Here is a 9,232-nt window from a genome sequence, read left to right as displayed (position 1 = left end):
CCCTCCTCCAAGCTGTCCATGAGTCATGCCGGGCACTTAGCCAATTTCTCCATATGGCTAAAGCATGACCCATTCTTCCGCAATGAGCATCATGTTCCTCCCTTGTCACGGGCCCTTGTACCTTCTATCATAAGGTCACAAACAACCCCAACAAGCCCTGCAACAGTGAATGATTCTTGCCTTTCCATACACGGTCTCTTCGTAGACATCCATGGTAAGATCCTCCCTTGCATCAGCAAACTGATTTTTCTCTTCCCTGCACACGGTTCATCTTCCAAAAGTCTCACTGAAACACAAGTATAAGTAGTACTTACTTCATCATGAGGCTCCTCTATGTGATTATCCTCATCCACCAATGTCTGCAAATGCACGTTCCTAGTCCAACTTGATCAATTTCAAGCTCTTCCTCCATCGTTGTCATATCTGCAACATCCTCATCCTCGTATTGGCCCTTCAGTTCTTCAAGTTATTTCTTTATCTTCACACACCCTTCCCGAATCTGTATATTCTCGGCCTTCATCGAAGCCCATTCAGAACTCCATCTACTCATTTGTTCCAATACCTTGTATCAGAAAGCTTCACCTGTATTATGGCTAGATTCACCTGCCATAGGTCCTTCCACCATCTCTGCCATCCACTTTCCTTGCAAACCTGAATTACCCTTCAGATTTCTTCACCAGCTCTGATACCACCTGTCACGCCCCTACACTGGCGGTAATCTTTCAACCGCACCATAGCGAGGTGCGGCACCACCAACCACTTTCTTTTCATCAATACTTGTGATCGTGGAGTACGCCTAACTTTTGATACTTAGTTTATTTTCTTCTTTACCGAGTATTATGTTTTCCTTTATACATAATGAAACCATTAACATTCACCATAAACAACATTAACATATAAATGCACAACAATATAAATGAAGGGACAACTCCCTATAATGAGTCTGCCTGAATAATCAATATATATATATATAAGTTAAATCTTGAGGAAACCCCAAAATTACACTTAGCCAAATTTTACATTCACAACTCGTTCAGCACAGCTCGTCGACACACCCACATGGTTGTCACATGACTTGCCCAACTTGTCATTTACTCCTGAACGCGTTCGTTCAGCTGTCGTGTCGTTTGCCCAACTCGGGCGCCGCTACCCATGTTATCGTGCCACGGAACTCGAGCACCTCTACACGCCGGTCGCACCTTCGTTCTCAACCCAACACTTGTGTTTTGCCTTGCCGTGTCGCTTTCCCAACTCGAGCGCCGCTACCCATGTTACCGTGCCAACCTACCCGAGCACCTTTGCATGTCGGCTGCACCTCCGTTCAAAAACCCAACACGTATCATTCACCCTCGTCGGGCGTGCCCACCGCGGGTCACCCTGCACGATTTCTCCAACCGACTCGTTCACTGTTCATTCAGCGGACGCCCACACCGTGTTACCCTACTTAAAATATCGTTCAGCCAACCGTGCCTTTGTTCGGTGGGTGCACATGTACCCGTGTCGCCTCTTGCCTGAAATCTCATTCACGGTCTCGACATCCCTTTGTTTGGTGGACCGCACGTCGTGTTATCTACACGAAATCATGTTCACACCCTTCAGTTCGCCCATCGTGCGGGCTCATCACATGGCAACCTGCTCCTCGCCGCAGAATCACCACAGCTTGCACTTCACACTTCTTGACCGAATGCTTGTTCGATGCCTTCAACCAACTCCACCGTCGGTTATATATATCCTTTGCTTTGTTTGTGTGGGTGCACCCGGCCGACCCACCAAACTCCTCTACAACGCATTGGTTCAACCTTCTTAACTCGTCGACCTACCCACCGTGTGCCTTAGCTTGCCCGTGTTAAGTCAGCTTGCCCACCTGTTGGCTCATCCGCTCGTCGGTTCACCCGCCTGTCGGCTCACCTAGGACCACCCATGGGGTATAACTTCCAAATGCCTTCGCATTTGTGTGTTCATCCTTCAACGCATTCCCACCGTGCCACAACTCATCCAACTCGCCCGCCCGCCCGAACATCCCGCAGCTCGTGGGCCTTACACTAACAACCCAAAGAAACGATCGCTGACTCGCCTCCAAACCCCTAGCCAATTCTTGAAGTTGTTGCCTCATTAAAGAAGAGGCTGAACCGAAAGAAACATAAACAACCGAAGCCGTATGTTGGGCATCCAACCATTTCAAGCAACTTTCAACATCCGAACTAGTACTACCCTTCGTACCAGTCCACACAGATTGAGGAAGAAGAGGACCGATGGCCCACAGCGGCTTCTCACAGTAATCTTCCCACATGAATTGGGATTCCAGAGATCGGAAACTGTTGATAAGATACCTTGCCGCAAGGCTTACATAGTCTGGCTGCCGAGATTTGAAATCAAGCAATCTCTATGGGAGGCACCTTTTCTGGGACACAACGCAATCCAGAAGTCCGCACCCTGCTTCCTTCATAGCATAGAAATAGGCGCTGAAGCAATTGTGAATGTAGGTTGGGGTGACATACTTGGCCGCCACAGTCTGAGCCCACCCGAGCAATGGGTCGTGCACAATCACAACTCTATTCCGACCCATACTGCATATCAGATCTTCGAAAGGCTCCCTGAGATGTTCCATGGCTTCGAAGAGAGGAATAAAATGCACTGGGAAAGGGTGCTCCTTGTTTTCAAGATTTGGCTGCTCTTCTAAGAAGGAGGGCATGGGTAATTCGTGGAAACAAATGGGGAAGTTCTGAGGATGTCATCCCCGAACGCGAGATCGCGCTTAATTGATATGGGCAGAAGTGGTGACAAACAGTACATTTAGAACTCGTGCGGCGAGGGCCCTTGAATGGTGAAGCAAATGATTAAGGTGGCCCTGTGCTAGCAATGGTAGAATCACCACCTGAATTTCATTTCTTCTTGCCGACAAAGTCTCGGTGGAACCCATTAATGGCAGACCAACGGTTTACAGTAAATATAAGCTCTAAGAAGTCGTGTATGGTCGTTCTCGCAGAAGCTTGAAAGCACGTTATGGAGCTACGATGCTCCATTCACCCCAACTAGAGAAAGATCCACGCAAATCCATGCTCAAATGGATGAAATTGATGAAGGGGGCGGTATACTTATCTCGTGAAAGGTTGTTTATAAGATATCATCCATTAACACGTGGTTTTGAAATACCTAAATTTTACAAAGCTTATTATAATTTAGTAGTCTACTTATCCCGTGAAAGGTTGTTTATAAGATATCATCCATTAAGATGTGGTTTTGAAATACTTAAATTTTACAAGTTTATTATAATTTAGTGGTCAAAAGAGTATTGGGCAGTTATTATAGATTTTTAATTGAGGAAAATTATATCACTTAAAATTATTTGTTGGTAGTTTTTAGGGGTAGTGTTTCATTCTTGCTAAATGTTTTTTGTTTTTAGATCTTTGAATTAATGAGAAAAATTATTTGTTGGTAGTTTTTAGGAGTAGTGTTTCATTTTTTCTAAATATTTTTGTTTTTAGATCTTGAACCAATTAAAAAAACTTTTACTTAAACAAAAACAATTTTAAAACATACTCCAGACGTTTTTTTTTAGATCATAAACTTCCAGGCGATCCAGAACAAACTAGAACAGGTCACGACAGGCTTTGGAGCAACGCTACCCGCCAACAACCCCTGCATGCCTCGACCAACAATTCTGACCCCGCACACCTACTCCTACCCCATGCGCCACACAACCTTCCTTGCCATCCACAGTTGCACGACCACCCCGCACTACTCTCAAACCACCTCTGCTACCACGGGCTCTCGACACTACACGAATCACACCTCTAGCAGTTCGACCACCCTATGATGGACGTGGAACCCTACCCACCAACGCCACCTTCGACTCATTGTTGCACCCTCCTTGGTTGGTCAAAGCTCCCCTCTGCTTGGGCTGGGAACGAGAATTATGCAGCACACGTCACATGGTGAGGGCCCAGGGATACAACTCTAAGACAAGATCAATAATGAACAACAACACCTCTCGACGCCCCATGAATCGCAGCAAAGAAAAAGGCAGCCCTGAATTATCTAGTAGAAACCTACTTCTCGGAACTAACGACCACCTCTCTCGAGCCCAGGGAGTTGCAAGTAAACCCACAGAAAAGAAATGCGCCGACCAGACTAAGAACTTGCCTTCGCCTCTACCAGAGGAAGCACCTAAGAACAGAGTCACAGACAAAAAGACTTGAGATGAGGACACAAACACACGAGATACGAACCCAAGCCAATTACCAGCCATAACAGTCGCCTTCAAACCACTTTTCCACCATCGAACTCAATTGCATCTCTCCTAACAGTGGGTCTCAGGAATCCAAGGAAAACCCACAGAGAGAGGAGGACTGAGAAGATATCCGACTGACAAGAGACTCAGACACCCTCTTGAACACAGATAACATCCAGGAAGAAATGTAACCCGCAATGTAGGAGTGGGCTTCAAAGCCGACGAAATTACCATGCAAAATTCACTCAAGCCACTGATAAAAGCGAGAAACTAGGCGAAGAGAGAAAAACTTAATGCTTTTGTAAACCAAACTCGGTGGAGGAGACAACGGCAGCGAAATCTCCACCACTCCCAGGGCAAACGAGGGTTGGATAAAACCGACAGATTAACCGAGCTCGGAGCAAAAACTGCCAACCACCATACTACCACAACAAAATAGCATTCCTGAAACTCGACAAGTGCCATAAACCCACTTCCCTCTCCCAAACACAATCCCGAAGAGAATGAATGAAACTTCACACGCAACACCATTAAAATCACCGTATACCATACATAATGGAAAGATAAGATAATTATCCTCCTTACTATCCGCAAAATATACGCATTCATAGCACACGCGTAGGCTTCAATGTTCATCATCCCATCGCGGATCATTCTCCTCAAATTTAAATTTCAATACTATTTAAATTTTAATATTAAAAATTAACAAAATGTTTAAAATAATTTATCAATATAATACAAATAAAATGATAATATATTTTATTTTAGGATTTTTTTCCTTACATATACATGAAAACTGTTATTTGAAAATATATAATTTAGATCTTAACTAAAATATACAATTTATATCATAAGCGAAACTATATAAATGAAAACTGTTATTTAAAAATATATAATTTAGATCTTAACTAAAATATACAATTTATATCATAAGCGAAACTATATAAGTTTTTTCTCAGGTATATGGAAATGTCTTTTAGATTTTATATCAATGGAAAAATGTTACTTTAAAAATATATATAATATTATTTTCATATATTTTCATTTTATTTTATATTAATGAAAATATATTGTTTTAAAGATATATAAAATTTAAATTTGTCAATTTATTTTACAGAGTAAAAAAATGTATTTTAATTTTTTTATAAAATATGAAAATGTTAATAAAAAATAATAATAATAAAAAAAATATTATTATATATAGAGTTAATTTTGTAATATTTTTTAATTAAATTAAAAAACAAACAAACAAAGAATAAATATTTCAAAATTAAATCCTACCATCTATTTATTAAATCTCAATCTTTTTTATCATCACAAAAACATTCTATAAAAAATTAATAAATGTTAAATTGCTACTATATAACTATTAATTATTAATAATTAAATTAAAATTCTAAAACTTATATTATAAAATAAACTTTTTATTAACCTAATGAAACCTAAAATTTTAATTATCAGTACGTATATTTTACAATGATAAAATTTCAATGTTCCAATGTAGTTGTTATTGTAAATGGTAAACAATATCGTGGTTGTTGGTATCTCAAGAAGTCTCCTACCCGACAAGTTTCAATCCACAAACACATTTTGATCCTTGTTGACCTATCTTACTTTGCAAGCTCTATGTGGTTTCAAACCAAAAATGCATTTTGATCCTCGTCAACCTATCTCTCTTAGAGTGAAAACTCTGTGTGGTTTCAAACGAGAAACACATTTTGATTCTCGTCTCAAACTCTGTGTGGTATGTGGAGGCCTCAGCCATGTGTAGTGATATTTCCCTCTCTGACATCGTAAAACCCGAGAAACCATCTATCAAATCGAATTCACTTTTTGACCAAATTATTGGTACAATCAAATGTTTGTGAGTTGCAATGTAAATCGCACTGTTAGTTGCTGGCACTTAGAGCCATTTGATAACAGTAGAAAAATTCATTGAAGCAATTTGGTAATAGTAAAAGATTATCCCAGCAACTTTAAATGGGATATGTGAACAAATTCCAAGGTTTCTAAAATGACATATCCATATATACAAATTTGCATTGCGCTACTGGTATAGAAAGACTTTAATCCATTTTTCTTTGTTCCAACATTTTTTGTGCAAAACCATTTAGCGATTCATACACAACCTAAGTATGAAAAATTCTACACTCATGGCTATTGATCACCCATGCAAGATTACACTTCACTCTGTTAGGCGCCCATACTTTGCCATTTGGAAATGGCAATGGTACAACATTACAGTAAAATGATTTGGCAATAGTGGAAGATTGTTGCAATACATTTCAATGTAATGTCTTCGTTAATTGTAAATGTTTTAGGGCTTTTAGAATGATATAGTTATATACACTATTTTTTCACCAGTGTTATAAAGAGATTTTAAATCCAATTTTCCCATGTTTCAAAATTTGTGTACATAGATATAAAATATTATTAAAAAATGCCATAAATCCTCTGCTCTCAATCGCCAGAGAAGATTATAGTTAGCCATTTGACATAGAGAAAAATTACCCATTATCAAATTATACTTCGGCCATTTAGCAAAATTTCCAATGTTGGTTCATCTATTAATCCAGTGTTCAAGGGTCAGCAGAACCTTGCCTGCTTCAATCCTGCTAGCTACCCTATTACAATACTTCAGTATCTATCTATGTACACAGTAAGGACTATTTCAAATTTGGATTTTGGTATGAGATCTTGAAACTAACCTGCTCAATAATAATACATATTATTTAACGGAACAATACTTTTATATTTTACAAACCAACCTTTCACAATTATCTTGTTACTACACATCTTTCATTTAAACAAGTTATGCCATGCCATTAAAACCAACAAGTTATGCCTTGCCATTATAACCAATGTATAGTATAACTCATAACAAAGGTTTACAAAAAATCATACCATTGCAATTATAGAAATTTATTTTTATGTTTTGAAAGATATCAAATCAAGAATTCTTATATATTTGAGTTTAGGTTAGATAGGGAAATTCGCCCTTCTAACTAACTAGAATGACAATCACATCCAATTTTCCTTCTAAGTCAGTTTGCACTTCCAGGACAATAGTAGACATAGACCTTACCATACTAGGTATGTCCAAAGGCATCAAAACTTTTTCGAGTCCATCCCAGGAACTCACAAACTGGCAAGTTTGTCTTAGGGATTCCACTAGCCACCCATCAGCGCAAGAATACCCTAACGAACAGAGTCATGCCCTTCCTCAACAATGTCATGATCAACGAATCAAATGATTTCCAGTCTCCCCTCTCAGATGCCTCAGAAATTTCCCCCCCTCCCCCCTTCCCCCTTCTTGACTTATGTCCCCATCTCAAATAATTTATCTCTAAAGATGGGAATAACTCTCTTTAACTATGGTAAGTAACATATAATCTACAGAATTACCATATTCAAAGTAAATAAATATTTACTTTTTCATGGAGGAGTATTACAAGATCTTTATCAAATTTATATTATACAAATTTTATAAGTTTCTATTCATATTAACTAAATAATAATATATATGTTAAATAATAATATATATGTTAGTATGCATGTGTAACCTATAGTTTTAATCACCGTGATAAATGGTAATAATGAAAGTAATCCATCCTGCTCGAGAAGTGCGTTAGAATCTATGTACTTTAGTATAACAAGAGACACTCGTCACAAAAAATTAAAATAAATATTAGATGTTTTTTATTTAAAAAAAATAATCATTATACCAAATTAAACTAGAAACGATTATATCACTCATCAATCACACAAAAAAAATTTAAATTAAATATGAGATATTTTTATTTAAAAAAAACATTCATTATACCAAGCTAAACTAGGAAACAATGTTTTGTCGGTATACATCTGTAGCCTATAATTTTAATAATTGTGATGCCAATAATTGCTAAGGACAATAATGAGTCTCTCAGCCTAGCAGGAACAACGAGACATCAATCATATAAAGATTTTAAAATGGATATTGAATGCCTTTTTGGAGGCCTCATCCATGTGCAGTGATACTGCCCTCTCGGACATCGTAAAACCCTGGAAACCATCTATCCAATCGAATCCACTTTTTCACCAAAATATTGGTACAGTCAAATGCATGTGAGTTGCAAGGTAAATTGCATTTGTTCGTTCCTGACACTTGAGGCCTTTGCGGACTGTCAGTTGCTGACACCATTTGATAATAGGGAAAATTACGCAGACCGTCAGTCGCTGACACCATTTGATAATAGGGGAAAATTACATTGAAGCAATTCGGTAATAAGGAAAGACTATCCCAGTATCATTCAGTGGAATGTGTGAACAAATTTCAAGGTTTCAAAAATGATATTTATATATACAAATTTGCAGTGCACCTGTGGTATAGAAAGACTCATCCAATTTTCTTGGTTCGATTTTTTTTTTATGCAAAACCATTTTAGCTATTCATACACTAAGAAAAAAAATTAGAAACCTTACCCATACAAAGGATAGGAAAGCAAATCTCGTCACCAAATTGATCTTTGGAATTTCGATATTTGAAATTGATTTACAAATCGGTGTTCAACACTCAATAATTGAGGTACAAATAGCCATTTCCGTGTTCTACAGTCAATGGTTATTGATCATCTTGAAAGATTACACTTCATTCTGTTAGGTGCCCACAGTTTTCCATTTGGCAATGGTAGCAGATTACAGTAAAGTGATTTGGCAATAGTGAAAAATGAAAAACTGTTGCACTATCTTTCAACGTATTGTCATTGTTCATCGTGAATATTTTAGGGCTTTATACAGTTATATATACTATTTTTTCACCAGTGCTATAAAGAGATTTTGAATCCAATTTTTCCATGTTTCAAAGTTTGTGTTCATAGATTCAAAACTGCCATAAATCCTCTGCACTCAATCGTCAGGGAAGATTACACTAGCCATTTTGGAATAAGGGAAAAATTACCCATTATCGGATTATACTACAGCCATTTAGCAATATCAGATTATACTGCAGTGGCTTGGCAATAG

At 38.2% G+C, this 9,232-nt stretch overlaps 1 pseudogene; it reads right to left on the bottom strand.

Moving 5' to 3' along the window:
• Nucleotides 1-1,888: 1,888 nt before the first annotated feature.
• On the bottom strand, nt 1,889-2,920 carry LOC149204319 (zeatin O-xylosyltransferase-like; annotated as a pseudogene).
• Nucleotides 2,921-9,232: the final 6,312 nt, after the last annotated feature.

Source organism: Pinus tabuliformis, chromosome 1_2 (assembly GCF_031772625.1).
Source record: "Pinus tabuliformis cultivar Carrire ecotype Pingquan chromosome 1_2, CPIR1, whole genome shotgun sequence".
Taxonomy (NCBI): Eukaryota; Viridiplantae; Streptophyta; class Pinopsida; order Pinales; family Pinaceae; genus Pinus; species Pinus tabuliformis.
This window is presented reverse-complemented; position numbering and strand designations above follow the sequence as displayed.